Source organism: Rhodnius prolixus, unplaced genomic scaffold (assembly GCF_049639745.1).
Source record: "Rhodnius prolixus isolate KJV_2025 unplaced genomic scaffold, Rpr scaffold_1, whole genome shotgun sequence".
NCBI lineage: Eukaryota > Metazoa > Arthropoda > Insecta > Hemiptera > Reduviidae > Rhodnius > Rhodnius prolixus.
In genome coordinates, this window is record NW_027411581.1 from 24,467,896 (window position 1) to 24,483,760 (window position 15,865).

General features: G+C 31.3%; 1 protein-coding gene across 1 annotated transcript in view; it reads right to left on the reverse strand.

The window, feature by feature from the left end:
* LOC141447590 (organic solute transporter alpha-like protein) overlaps nt 1–15,865 on the reverse strand; it is a 45,804-nt gene that overhangs the window by 28,937 nt on the left and 1,002 nt on the right. The gene's annotated exons all lie outside the window — the stretch shown is intronic.

Consider the following 15,865-nt stretch of genomic DNA (forward strand, 5'->3'; position numbering starts at 1 on the left):
ATTTTACTAATTTTGGGAAAAATCTATTTGTCAGTTTAAATTTTTAACATATTGCTCTGTTTTGTCAAGAATTTGAGGATTACCGTACGCAGATAGGTGGAAAGAGTGCACTTGAATTTTCTCAAAGTTACAACCCTTTGACACAAAATACACCGGATAGCTTTGCAAACCTGAAGACTAATCGGTTTTAATTAAAAACAAAAATCTTAAATGCATGTTGGATAAATACATTAAAATTTTACTTTCTCCTGAACGAAAAATTTTTATTTTCTCTAAATGTAATATATGTATATACACTTTTTAATTGGACTCAACATTAAGAACAATCTTACAATAATCACTAAAGTACTCAAGACGTATGGAATGCAAAGAGTGCTGACATGGTTAAAACAAAAAATAATTATGTAATAGAAACCGTTTATAAAAATTAATTGTCTATAAATGTCGATTCAATATTGAATTTCATTCAATAATTGCAACAAAATTTTTCCTTATTTGGTTTTGATGAAATGTAAGTTAGCCACAATATTTATTACTTGCTCAGAAAATGATTAATTGCACAGCCAAAGTTTATGAGGAAAGCACATTAGTAGACTAGCTCAGAATTGTTAGTATCTTTCACTCAGTTATTTAATGAAACTTCAAAGGAAAATGACTTTAAAAACAAGTATTAAAATTTGCTTTTAGATGCCTTATAATGGCTGCTCAACGTAAAACGGAACTCGATAGATTCCTCATCCAGAAAATTAATTCTCCATCAAATTTATATTAGTAATCGCTTACTTCTAAATAGCCACTTACTCGTATTTGTAATTAGTTCATTACGAATTAAGGCAAATGTTCTAAATAATGAAATGAACCAGAGTTAAACTTCAACTTTATATTCTAATTTATTTATTTAATTTTAGTTCATAAATTTTATCATTTTTAATCATAAGTGATAAGTTACACCTCCTTTGTCACTTTTATATATTTTAAGTTTGAATTATTGTTTAGCAATAGCAGTAGGTTCTTACTCTTAATAACTGCTTTCTTTTTTATTTTTTAAGAGTTCATTTTTTTCTTCCTCTTCATCTACCTAATTTTTCTTATTTGATCGTAGCTTATTTTTTCCATTTTTAATAATATTTTCCTTTCTTCTCTTAAGGTGTGCTTTATGTTTTTCATTTGTCATCAATATGTTATTAACTGCTGCTATTTTTGAATAAATTCATCTTAAATAATTTACCAAATCGATTTTTCAGATCAATTCTTGCTACAAACTGTGCAGTTTATTAGCAGTAAAATACAATTATTTTAGGAACTCAAGAGGAAAAAAACAAATATATTTATATAATTTGATTGTTCCGGAACTTATTAGTATACACAAAATAATGTATTGGAAGCTTAATTGAATAAGAAGAAATAAGTTGAATATTATTCAGTCATAATTAATCTGATATTTACCAGTAATGTTAGATAAATATGTTCGTTCACTTAATTGTAATTATGTGAACTTCTAAAACTGAAAATTGATTAGCTCTTTTTTAGTGGTGCTGTCCTTACATGCTTACCACAATATACGCTCAGGGTTAAGAAATATGTTCGTTTGCAAAAGATCTCCAAACATGTATTGCTGATTTTTTTTTAATTACCTAATTTCGCAAATATTTACATTAGTGACTGAATTTATAATGATTTAGTAATAGAGAGATAAGTAAATAAACAATTTCCCTAATGGATTGTAAAATGATAGTATGTATTACCATTATTAACTAGTTTTGGCTTTTCTTGAACAACCCAAATTTTTGCATTTAGTTAGTAAGATCAATGGGAAGAAAATAGACTACTTTATCCCAAAAGAACTGACACTTTTTCTTTCTTTCTCATCATGGGACGAAATTGAGGGTAATATGTTTATTTTCTTCTTTCTTGGCCTTATGGTGATTCTAAATTAGCCACCATGCAGAGGTTTGTTTTTATGTAGTGTGTAGTTCGTCTGTTAGTATGTATAGTTTTGAAGGCACTGTCCGTGTGGTTGCATGAGAATTATATTTTGATTTTATTTGTCCTTATGTAGTTATATAAGTCTGGGTAAATGTATGGGTAAGTCAGTATAGTGTTTAAGTTGGTCAGCTGATCCTTACCGTTCTTGCCCTTGCTGCACGCCAAGATATTGTGATTTGCTTCGGCTATTGATTCCCTGTCACAGGAGCATATGGGATTTATTTCTATGCCAATACCTACCAAACGATGAGGTGAGTAATTGTGGTTAAATCTCAATCGGCTCATCGTATAGTAAAATCCTCTGTTTTCCGCAAAATGCTGCAAACCATGGTTTAACTGGTATGGAGGATTGTAACATATAGAGCAGTAGAATTTTCCTTTAACTGTTTTCATGGATGAGTAAATGTCAGACAATTTTCTTTAACAGATTTGTTTTTTGGAAGTTTTTTTTAGATCTGAGGGAGTTAGTGACTCTGTTGGTGGTTTCTTGGAGACGGGTGGCCAGTATCGCGCCGATATAGGCCTTCTCATTACCACCCAATCCGCAGTGTCCTCTTACTCACACCTGATACACTAAGCTACCGTTAGAATTTATTTTGGGTAGCAGATCTAACGAGTCCAAGATCATAAATAAGGTTCACTACCGGGTTATTTCAATTTTTGGTGCTCATACTGCCGCTCATAATGACAGAGAGCTGAATATTCGCTGACCAGATGTGGGATAGGCATTTATTAATGGCTGTGAGTTCGGCTGTAAATATTGAAGATAAGTTGTGAGCTTTGAATTGAAAACCGGTGTCAGATTGGGAATCAAATGCTGAGCTTCCAACAACATAATGATTTTTAGAAGCGTCCGTATAGAAGTTATTGAATCGAGGAAATTTGGTACTAAGCGTAGATGGGAAGTTGAGATTATTTACAGAATTAGGAAGGTTTGGTTCGTATTGGTGAAAATTGATGAAGATATGAGTGCTATAGTTTGAAGGAGTAATCAAAGCAGTTTCTTGGAAGGAGGGGAAGTTGCTGTAGGGAGGAAGAGAAGCGCGGCAGGTCGCGGAAAACCTCAACTAGAATCGAAGTTTTTTTTCTGGCCCAATATTTTCCTGTTAAAACTCTTGTTGATGCATTACATATTTTCCGAATAGTTGGATGGTTATTGACCACCAGCCTGTCCAATAAAGCATTAACGATGTTTGGATATCAGCGCCATAGTTCAGGCGATTAATGCACCTCAGTATGTTGATTGTTCGAAATTTTTGGCCAAGTGCTCGATATGTTCTCTCCACAGTAATTTTTTGTCTATTATCATGCCTAATGTTCTGAAAGTTGGTTCTACACGAAGGTGATATCCTCCTTAATGTTAGTGAAGACGGCATCGTGCACCTTCTGGTAAACACAGTTACACTGCTTTTATTCTCCGACAAAGAGAGTCCAATATCACTACATCATCTACTAAACTTCATCATTGCAGTGTTAAGTGTTATTTTCGCCACAACTATAGTTGGCTCTTGGCTGGAAAGAATGATATCATCAGCATAGTGGGATACAGAACCATCCGTACCTATGGCATCCTTCAGATCTGCAGTGTAAAAGAGGATGAGGACAGCTCCTTGGGGCAATCCCGTGTCTGTCAATCGCGGGCCGTAAAATCCGGATAAATTTTACTCTGAACTGAATTGATTATTACACAGAATTCAAATAGCGCCACTTTTTTCAGGACTTTGGTAAAACAAATCAATCATCAAAGATATCTACTTTTTTCACTAATTATTAAAAAAATCGTTAAAGAATGAAATTTTGAAATTCAATCTGTCAAATGGATTCAAATATGGTATCTCAGCGTACAATGCTGGGAACCCAGTTCACTAAACATTGTGCTAACCTTTTTCCACTAAAGAGTACTGTTGTTTAAAAAAAAAAATACAAATATCAAGATTTGATTATCGTGATGTAAACTAAAATTAAAATGCATTGCATGTTTCAAGAATCATTATTTAATAATTGCTTGATTACCTGTTAAACAATTTAGCGATCTCGAACCTACAATAAATGAAGTTCGAACTTACTACGAATAGTTTCAATTCACCAGATGCATTCCGGTTAGAGAAGATGAACTAGCTACTTCTTCAGAGATCTTGATTTTGCCGAGGATAATACCCCAGTTTAACAACAAAGTACAAACCCTTTACCGTCAACCCGAACATCACACATAACACATTACTGGATGCTAATTAATCATTCCAAATATGTATAGGAACATTAATGTTTTATATATTACACTTGAAAATAATTTTAAAGATGTCGCAATGAAAATTGATGTATGTTGAATTCATTATTTTATGAAGCAACTTTAAAAGTAATTTTCAACCAATTCACTTTCGACTCACTTTACAAATCCATCAGGTTGCAGAAGTAGATTGCAACATGATATAGATTTCAACATAACATTACTAAGCCAAATCAGAAACATTTTTCATTTAAAGATTTAACATTTAAAACCACTTATTTATTTATATCTATTTTAATCAATCCAAAATGAATGCTAAGTATAAGTAAGTTTAAGATATGGCCAGTGACTGTTACAAAGTAAACCTGTCCTAATAAGAGTAAATTTTTTTGCTGATAGGATAAGATTAGCGAATTTTGGCTGAACATTTATAATACTAACATTATAAAATATACATTACATATACAGAAATGGTACCTCGGTAATAAACTTTATCTTCTCATAGAAGGAACCTCAAGCGAAGTTTGCTGGAAAAATATCTCAAAAAGTTATAAAACAACGGTATTCTCCCCTGGAGTACGCCAAGATGATCGAGGCCATCAGCGTCTCAACTGGCATTTGGATTATTTGGAAATAGAAATAGAGGAAAGATTCTGAATGAGAGAATTTAAACAGCATGGATAAGTATAACGAAAATTTCCAAATTTAATTTTTGCTACTCCATAAATAAACAAAATTGAGATCGTTATGAAGAAAAGAATTGATGAATTTTTAATATAATGGATCATCTGCAATACAAGAGGAATTTTTGATTGAAACACGTTTGAAAGTTCGCATCGGTTTATTTTCAAATTTCTCATTTAATTTGAAATATCAGTACCAATTAAAACGTTGAAACGGTAACCACCTCTTCATGTCTTAGAAACCATTACCTACGAATTAGGGAACTCCGGGAACTATTCCGAAATTTTCAAGTTATGTGCTGCGACTTTTGCTTTCTTAAAATACAAAAATGTTCTTGTTTAATTTTGGAGTTCACTTTTTAATTTTGATAACTAAAGTAAAAACATCGTCATTAATAATATATCTATATATTAGCTTGATATAGTATGCTGATGCTATTAATTTTTGAGAATTTTGATAGGAGCGTTCAATTGCTATCAATGTAGTGTGTTACAGGGAGCAGCACATTGCAAAGCTTCACAACACTTACAGGGACTGGCCCTGTTAACATATTTTAGAGAAAAATGTATACTATTTTAGTGTAAAAGCAAAATAATATAAAGTTTATCGGTTTATTACATACAGAATTTAAGCTCAATTTAAGATTTAAGGAAAGGCATCGTAATGGATGCTTCTAAATTACCCTTTCAGATAGATGTACTTATCTATTATCTATCAACAGCACAATATCCACAACTATTGAACTTCAGTAACACCTTTGTTGATGATCACCTTATTTTATCTGAAATGTTTTGTTGTACGAGTAGACAGAAACGAGTGGATATAGCATTTTTATGTTGATAACTAGAAAAGATATCCAACAGAGAATATTTTAAAGAAAAGTGTTAGTAGCCAACACTGAGTGAAATTTTTAGGTGTGACGAAAGATTGGCTAATATACAGAAGTTACAAGGACTGTAACGTAACCACCTGTAACAGTGATAACTTTCAATTTGAACATTAGCTGTAGTTTATATCACAAATTAACATTTTACATGGTTAGTTACGAATTTAATTTATATGTAATGGAAATAATCAATACATTTTATCTCAAGATCAGTGAATTTATAAATCATGTTAAGAACGATCAATAGATAACATTTTAAATATTTGTTTCTGCACTACTTTTCCTTATAACTTTAATTGCTTTTTACTAAACATAACCAACTGAATTTGATTCTTTATTGCAATTTTCGTTTTGGATGAAATTCCCTTTCGGAAATCCCAAAGAACCAATCAAGTTGTCATTTGTATTTGTACTTCGAAGGTTCTAACTTAATTTTGGTTTGTGCCCAGAGATTAAAAACTCTGTAACTTGTGATCAAGCCTTGAATTTTTGACTTCAGAAAATTCTGACAGTTAAAATGGCATAACATGCCATAACGAGGGTAATGGTATGACATGTGCAATTCTCCCTAGAGAGCCTGTTTCCCTTATTTGGAGGAGATATCTTCTTCCTAGGGACGTTAGCGGGAGAGTATGTTAGCTCGATTATCGCTTACTGCCGGGCCTGCTCTTCCTTTAGCTTTCCTAGAGATCCTGAGCATTTTCCAGAGGGTATAGTTTAATCCCTTGAGAGTGCTGTAGGGCAGGTGGTCCCATCAGATACATGTGGGGTTATTACAAGTGCAGTGCCCCTTTGGCAAAAAAAAAATTGTTGAGTTCACCTCCTTGTAGTAACTCAGTTATTGCCGAAATAAATTAAGAAGATGAGTATTCATAGATAGTAACAATTTTTGTTTTTATTGAAATGTTTGATGAATAAAAGCCTTGATTCAGCTTACTCTTTACTACACAACTTGTGTTTTACGGTAAAAGTTTATTCACCTTCAATAAAAACAGAATGGCTCGAAATAATTTTTTTTTTTTTGAAAGTAGGAGAACAAAATAGTTCCAAGATTATTTGGTATAATAATTTTTACGAGGTATTTCATTAGGCGATTTTTCTGTTCACGAATTTCTTAACTTCAAATAAAGAGCAAATTGGAAGTATTTTAAAGTGAGGTGATCATAAAGTGCTACTTTACCAAGTTTCAATGAGATTCAACTCATCAACGTTGGCAACCACTATTTTTACTTCTTGTGTACACCTAGTCAACCGTAATGAGCCTTAATTCATGGACTAAAATGAGGTGGATGTAGAAGTCCTAATTGCCTTATTAATTAGCATTAATAACGGGAAAAAGAAATTTTAAAGAACCTGTTGAAGTGTGAAATGCAAGTTGTCTTTTAATGGTAAACATTGTAACAAATGTTAGGTATTGGTACTAAACGTTGAATAGCTGACGATACTTCTTTGCAGGTACAATTTTAAATAAAAGTCTATACAAACTTTATTTTGTATTTAGATATATCAAGTAAATGTATCTTTAGTAATTTTGAATACAATAATTACAAACAAATTTCTTAATGTGCTCTTAAGAAAGAAAAAAAGCAATCCGAATTGTTGTTAGGAAATGAATCACATTGTTAAATAGCTACAGTGTAAGTGGTAATGTGGTAACATTTGGCGCACAAGTGGAGCTTTCAGCTACTTTAATAAAAACTACTATTCAACTTGAAATTACTACATTAGAAATGGCTGAAAATAATTTCATACATTCTGTATATTCATTTTTTAACTTCTCTGTCTCTAATGATTTTCCCACGGTGATAAATTGTTTATAAAAGTTAGAGCTTATATGCTCAGTTTATCACTGTATAAAAGTTCGCTCCACTGCTCATTTTACCTTTCATCTAGTGTGGAGGACACACCACTTAATGAAAGCGTGATTTATTCTGTCAGAATATAGATTGCATCATCTTGAACTCCTTCGCATCAATAATGTATTAGCCAATTCAAAGGTTGTAACGTGTCTGGTCTAATTAAGCTCCATCACAAAATGCATAATTTTATGAAAGCAATTAATCAATAATTAATTAAATTAAAAGGTAAATTAAACAACTTAAAAGTATATTAAATAAAGTAAATTAAAAGGTAATCAACAAATACATCAACAAATCATTAATTCATATTAATTGTTTTATTAATTATACATTTTGTTATAATGAATTTTGTTGGTATATCCCTTCTACTCTGTGACCCTACATATGTAATGAAATTTTTTGTACGGAGCTTGGCTGACGGTTTCGGCCAAGGCTTTACGATTTGTTAATATAATTGTGTATTATTTTATTGTATAAATAAATCGTTAAATAAATAAAAATAATAATTATTAATTACAAGAAGTTTTTCCATATTTACATCTAGTGAGGGATCTGAGTGTTTTTTTCGCAGCTGCTTCTTTAGGAAAAGTTCCTATTTGCTTAATTCATTTTGAAATTTTTTTGAAAAAATAAGCAAATTAATTTTGGTTCCGAATTGCAGTAATTTTGTATGTAACATAGAACAATCAAATGCGTCATTGAGGAAGAAAGACACAAAGAAATTAGAGAATTTAAAACTGATTTCATGGAATGAAGGGATACGTTAGCATTACAAATTTAGGTTAACAAATTATTAGTTATCAATTTATATGTAAAGTTCCTGAACGGGATGAATAAAATGTATTTAATTAAAAAAGTACAATTATTCCTTAATTGAAAAAATAAAGGAATTAATAGAAAAAGTAAAGGAATATTTGAGAATTATTAAAGAATTACAATTTACAATTAAATTTAAAAGGCTGCATCAGTTGATTATCTTTAATTAAGAAAATTAATTTGGTTATAGTATTTTTTTTTTAGATTTTGAGTTATTGGAATACCCAAATTAAAGGTGCTTTTTGTCAGCATGTGATAACTGTGCAACTTGATATTAAGAAGTAAATATAATTATTTCAATTCTGCATCAGTTGATTATCTTTAATTAAGAAAATTAATTTGGTTATAGTATTTTTTTTTGAGATTTTGAGTTATTGGAATACCCAAATTAAAGGTGCTTTTTGTCAGCATGTGATAACTGTGCAACTTGATATTAAGAAGTAAATATAATTATTTCAATTCAAATTGTTTTTGTATCGGGCAGCGTGTTAAGGCTGCAGGCTGTATTTAATTTTAACCAAAATTTAATGCGTTATGGTGTAAAATTTAAAAAAATAATTTTAATATTAACTTTACAATAAAAATTCAAGAATTTTCTTTCACTGCTTAGGATGTGAATAGAGTTATCGAATGGGTTGAGATCGAACCATTGTAAGTTTGCGCATTCGACGCTATGAATATGAATAAACTCTCACAAGAATTTGTGATAAAACTTGGATAATTATTATAGAATTAATCATGGTTCTCTAATCAAGACTAACTCTTCAAGCTTCTTTGCAGATGTTTAGTTATTTGATCACTTAAAGACCTTCTTTTTTAGAAACTCTGGTAACAATATGTATTAAACCAAAATCTATCATCAGTAAGATTATTAATGAACAGCAAGCGATTTTATATCTATTTCCGCTGGTTTTCATCACGTTTACCTGCTTACAAACACATTAGATCGGTCCAGTGGTCTAGAATCTGGGCGCCCTAAATTGCAATTCTCACTAATTAGAAGTTTGTGCTATTACACTGGCTATAAGTAGGGAAATCTAAATATTTTATTTTCCAGCTATGTAGTGTTGATGCATGCAAGTTATATCGATTCCTAAGCGTTCATTGCCTCGCTGAAAATGAGCGATACCCTACCTCTTCACCTCTCCGCTTCATTGTAAAAGTGTTGTAATAGATTTGTAATTATTTTCACCTAAGAAACTCATAAAGGCAACTGATTTTACTTGCAGACTGGAAGTACATCCTCATATGCACATTTTATGACTATAACAGGATATGATTATACTTTTGTAAGAAAACTTAACTAAATTTGCAAAACCAAAACAATCTGTTCACAAAACTAATAAGGAATTATTTTTGGAAAAAGGAAGAAAGTATCTTTATTCTATTAATAATCGAGTGTGAACACTCATAGGACTTTCTCTTACTTCTATTCTCAAAATTCTAACTTTCAAATTTTCATCAAACGCCAAACATTTGAGTCATATTTAATTCTTACAAACTATACTCTTTTTAAACGTAATTACACTAGAATTTTTTTTTTTTTCTAGAAATAGATAAAAGTAAAGTTATAAATCAATGTGTATTTAATCTAGATAAGAAATCAAATTACAGAAAGACCTGTGACCCATTTTTGAGGAATTATTCATATTTGGAACTATTCTTTGAGTAAGGAGATACTTATGGTAAGGAATTTTCCCAAAACTCGATTTTAGCAATATTTTTCTTTAACAGTAAAGCAAGAGTGAGGACTGTGAATGTTGAAGGTTTTTCCTAATCAATCTTTTTAAATGAAAATTACGAGCGAATAAACAATGAGTACATTAATAAAAAAAAGATCGTTTAAGCGGTTTACAAGAAAATCTGAAAATACTGTCTTTTTATGAAGATGCTCTCTCGATCAGCTGATTCCCTTGAAATTAGAAAATTTAGTTCCGCATTTTTTTTTTTTTAATCTTTTGTAGGAATTTACTACTGCAACGATTGTTGCCACAAGCAAATGTGGTACCTGATAAAAAATAAAAAAAATACGTGAAAATCACAAGTGGAAAAGGTGGTGTCACTCCAGTAACGTCCTCTTGCTATACTGCTCTCACGGTAAGAGATCACGAGGCCATCTTCTCTTCAATCTCCTTAGAGGATTACCTGGTAATGTGGAGGAAGATAAGTGTTCTATGAGAGGGTTAGGATGAACTGCTGTAGGGTGGAATGAAATTTGAGAAAACGAGTGTTAGCAAGATCTGTAGTGAAAGGGATTTTGAGATCATTATGGATAGTGAGGTTAGATACATAGAACGGAGCGTTAAGAAGTTTTCGAAGTATTTTTGACTGTAATGCCTGGAGGCGTAGTGAGTTGGAACGATTAGTCGATCCCCATACTTCAAAGCCGTATGACCAAATAGGTCGCAGTTAACAGTAGACATAAGAGTCTTTTGTTATGTTAGTTAAGTTTCGAACGTTTGCCCGCATTTGGACCTCGTAAGGAACTTGGGTTTGAGATTGAAAAGAAGATGATCCAGCTGCTACGAGTTTGATTTGTATTATTACATTTGTATTGGCACTTCAGATGGGAGTATTATCCACTTTTCTCTCCCAGAAATGTTCTTAATCGACTTTTCCTAGCAACATGTTCCAAATAGGAGTTATGGATCTAGATGCAATTCATTAAGATTAAAGTAGGAGTTTATTTTCGAGAAAGTTTAAAAACTAAATTATTATAATTTAAGGTGTAACAAAAAATACCTTATTGTTGCACCCTCTGGTGTTCATGAGCGAAATATCAAATTTAGACTTACTGGGTTTTTTTTTTTAAGTTTACTTACGGTGGATACAAACTCATAAGTCAGGCCCAAAAACACAGAGAAATTTAAAAAAAAAAAAATTTCTCGTACTCAGGGGATCTTAAAACGGATTCTTCTGGTGTAATTCAAAATCAATCATTTGTTTGATTACAATACTCTCACTGGAGTAAAATGGTTGTAGATATTCCACAGCTGAATTAGAGGGTTTACATTTTTAGTTGTCAGCTGTTCTCTTTGAAATAATGAACATGAGGTAGGCTACCCAATAAGGACCTTCAGTTTAACTACTGACCGTATGAAATCTCTAGAAAATTATTCAGCTGCCTACTTTTTATTGTGTAATTATTCTGTTTTTAACAATACTGAATTAGAATTCGTTTCAAAGCTCAAGGATAAAAACAATTAAATTATTTCATTACTTTCCATAGCCATCTTTTTTTCTGTTACATTAAAATGATTGAAAACAAATTAGAAATTAAGCCCAATTTATCACATCTAGATTTTATTGAGTTGTATTTCTGTAATGTTTGCAAACAAGAAATATAGCTCTGTGGAAATGAATAATACTCAGAACATCCGCCGGGTGTTTAAAACGAAATCTCTTCATTTAATTTATTAGACTCAATGCAAATCGATCAACCAATTACAGTAAGTAAAAAATTAAATTTTATTCTAAATCACTTGTTGTTTAAACAAACTGATCATATGTTTCTTTTCAATTTCGAAGATTGTCGCTTCGCCTGAGTTAACAATGGGTTTGTTAAGAGTGCCCAAGCATGTGCGTATGGCCTTGTACTCATTACAATCAATCTTTTTGAGATGTGCAGGAGCTGAATTCCATAAGGGAACCTGCCATAATCAATCGATTGACTCTGTACTTCAACAGCGATATTTTCGTATCTTCTCGGAGTTTTTTATGGTTCAAAAAATTAAGGTTTCTCTTCAATGGGTAAGAGATTTTTTTGTTATCTAAAGTAGTTTTCTGTCCATTGCCAATGTCCATATCACCGTTTTAGGCGAAGACAGTATATCCTTAAAATTACGTGGAATGTCAAATTATATTTTTTGTGCCTGGTGAAAGTAGTGACATTGCTTTTGTTCTGGGAGATTACAAAAAAAAAATCCAAATTAATGCACCAGTTATCAAATGTCTGCTCAACAGACATACGTTGGGTGATCTTAACTCAGTTCTAAATATCAGCGTTAAAGAAGTTATACAGGACCGGGTTAAATATCTGCGGAAGATCTAAGTGTATTTGTTGTCGCCTATTAAACTGACCTTCATAGTGTATTAACATTAAAATAGTAAATAGTTGTGATAGAACTTATTTAGTGATTATGCGGGCAACCAACCCAAAACCGTTGTACTAATAATTTGTTAGATCAACAATTTGAAACCATAGAAACATGTTACAATAACGAAGTTGCATTTTTGCGACTCTATGGGCCCAATATACTCTAATTTCAAAAATTGGCATTCTTAAATACGGATCTTTTTTTCTAGTTACAATCACCCGAAAGTAAATTAATAAAAAAACAAAAAATTATACAAACTAAAATAATATTTTATCAATTATATACTTTACAGTAATATATTCTACCTTCTTTCTTCTACTTCATAAGTTTGTGGAGCACAAAGAGCAGCTAGCCGAACTTAAGGGTAAGATTATAAATTTTTAAAAATAATTCTCCAAAACATTATTGGAAGAAGTGAGTTAAAAGATTTAAACCTTTTTTTGACCAGGATATGAAAATTTGAAATTCGAATCATGTAAAAGCAAGTAATACAAAGCTGAAATGATTGTTCTCAAGTCGAAGTTAAAATGGATTTTCCACATTTTTGTATTTTCCAGTTTTTCGTTTCATTACAAAAACAAAAACGTTTAAACTAAGCTGAAAGTTTTACCACTTACATTTCAATATTTTTAAAAAAAATATTTTCAGAAAACTGACTTTAGGAGTTACAAGAAATTTTTTTTTCAAAGTATCACATAACATCGACCTAGCACTGACAGCCTAACTTGTGAATAGCCTCGAATTGTTTAGTAAAACCTCAAACTTCTTTTTGTACGTTGACTATTGAGAAAGAAAGTCTCCTATCAAAGTAGAAGTTGCAGAAGTGAAAAGTTCCAATTCTTCTTTATAAAGTAGCCTTCTTTGCAACATATTCATTTCAGGTAGAAATGATGCAACGAACTATTTCAGTTACATGATGTAAGTTTTTTTCATTTAACAAATAATAATAATGTAAAGAGGGTAGGGATTAGCTGATTGGTTAGCGTACTGAATTCCATTGCGTGTTCACGGGTTCGAATCCAGCTGCTGGCCCTTAGATTTTCTCTTTCTAAGAGCATCTTACAGCTCACTAGCCGGTGATGGATAGTGTGTCTGTAACGTCAGTTCAATGAAAAAGCTCCGGGCGCCAATTTTTTAAATCAGAGTTGGGGTTCTAGGTGCACCCGAACAAATATCCCAAAAATATCAAAATAACATTTAATTAGTAATATTTGTTGAAAGTGTAACCATGAAAAACAGTTTTTTGCAATTATTAATACGAGAATAAATTATACCGAAGATGGTGGAAAATCCATTAAACTAAAAGTACTCAACAATACTATTGATGTTGATAATCGTTGGGTAGTACCATATTCTCCATTACTACTAAAAACGTATAACGCACACATAAATGTTGGGTACTGCAATTCAGTGAAAGCTAGAAAATATATTTGCAAATATGTGAACAAAGGAAGAGATATGGCAGTGTTTGGAGTGGAAAATACAACTGCATCTAACGATGAAGTCACCCAATATCAACTGGGACGCTTCATAAGTAGCAATGAGGCTGTATGGCGTATTACCTGTATATCATTTTCCATTCATGAACGATATTCAACGGTTGTTCATTTAGCTGTACATCTTGAAAATGGACAGCGTGTGTATTTTACATCAGAAAATGTACGTGCAAGAGCAATGTCAACACCGCCAACAACATTAACTGAATTTTTCACATTATGTAGAAATGATACCTTTGCAAGGACACTACTGTACTCTGAAGTAGGGGTAATTTTATTGTTAATTTTCATTTCGATGTATTGTATACATTTGGTCATTAATAAATTATGTTTGAGGTATCAAAACTGCCTTTTTGTTCAAACACAGCAACGTGTGAACGGGTACAGCTAGTAATTTAGAATTATTAATGTGGCTTCAAATTTATTTAAACGTGAACATTTAATTAGGTTGCAGGATTATAGTTGCCAATGATTGATAGGATTTATAACTAAATCCACTTGGCAGGCGGGGTCGCCTTCTATCTGCTTAAAAATAATAATATCTAATCTGTAAATCGCACTTCTACTTAACTGATTTTCTATTAACATGGAATTCTTAAAGTAATCATTTTACTTAAACTTAAACATGTAGCTTAAATAATAGGAACTTCTAAATAAAAAGTTCAGATGTCACCTAAACGCAGTAGTTCCCTGTTTACCCACCAAAAGTAAATTTTCTTGGATAAATTCTGAGTAAAAGTGATAGGTCTACTGTAAATTAAAGAAGGCATACTATTAAGCATACCATCAATCAACAGATTTTATTAGCATTTTATTTGGAATGCAAAAAAATATAATAATTGAATTATTTGATGTAGAGAATTCATTAGTATAATTGCTAGAATAAAAAGTAAAAAAAGCTTCATAAAACCAGAGGTGAAACAACGTTTGTCACATAATTTAATTATTTTTACAACGGGTTTATCCTCAGTTACAATGTTAACAAGAATAAGATAATCTTGATAATCATAAATTACTAAGAATATATAGCAATGACAAAAGAGAGTTTACAATTCGTTCATGTGGATGGGATTTTAAGGTAGAAGAGGTACTTAAGAGATTAATAGTGATCAAGTGGTAGCGTAAAAAATCGATGGTGTCACCGAACTTTAACATTTCTTTATTTGTAACTTTATTCGCCACTAGACCGAATTACACCATCAAAACTCTTGTGGTGAAAGTGTAATAAGTTTACATTGATGGTGGGGAGATATGAAATAATAGTGATTTTTTTTTTTTAAAGTTACGTATCATTTTAAATGTTTCTTTCCTGAAGGAAGTAGTAGGGAGATTTATATTTGTAATTCAAATAGCTGTAGAAAAATTATAAAATTTTATTAAGATTGTGTCTAGGTGTTTTTTTTTTAAATACATTTTTGTTAAGCAACAAAGAAAAAAAACCTCAAACGTTAGTTATCAGGAAAATTTCTGCTCACAATAGTGAACTATTTGAACAAGTAATTTAACGCCGATTATTAATTGGTTTATAACTAATAAGATGTTTTAATGGATTAATTTTTTTTTTTTAAATAGACAATAATAATGATCAGAGCACAAAATGTGAATTACTATACCAATGAAATTTAAGCCAAAGGATAAAGTATTCCCTTGAATGTTTTCTTTGTATTAAGGATAAGACACTAAAAATCCAAAATCACCATAGTCCAGGGGTTGGCAACCTATTTTAAGTAGAGAGCCATTTTCTCCTTAGATAATTTTAATAAATCTTACCAAGAGCCGCAAGGATGATAATGTACAAAATTCTATAAATCATT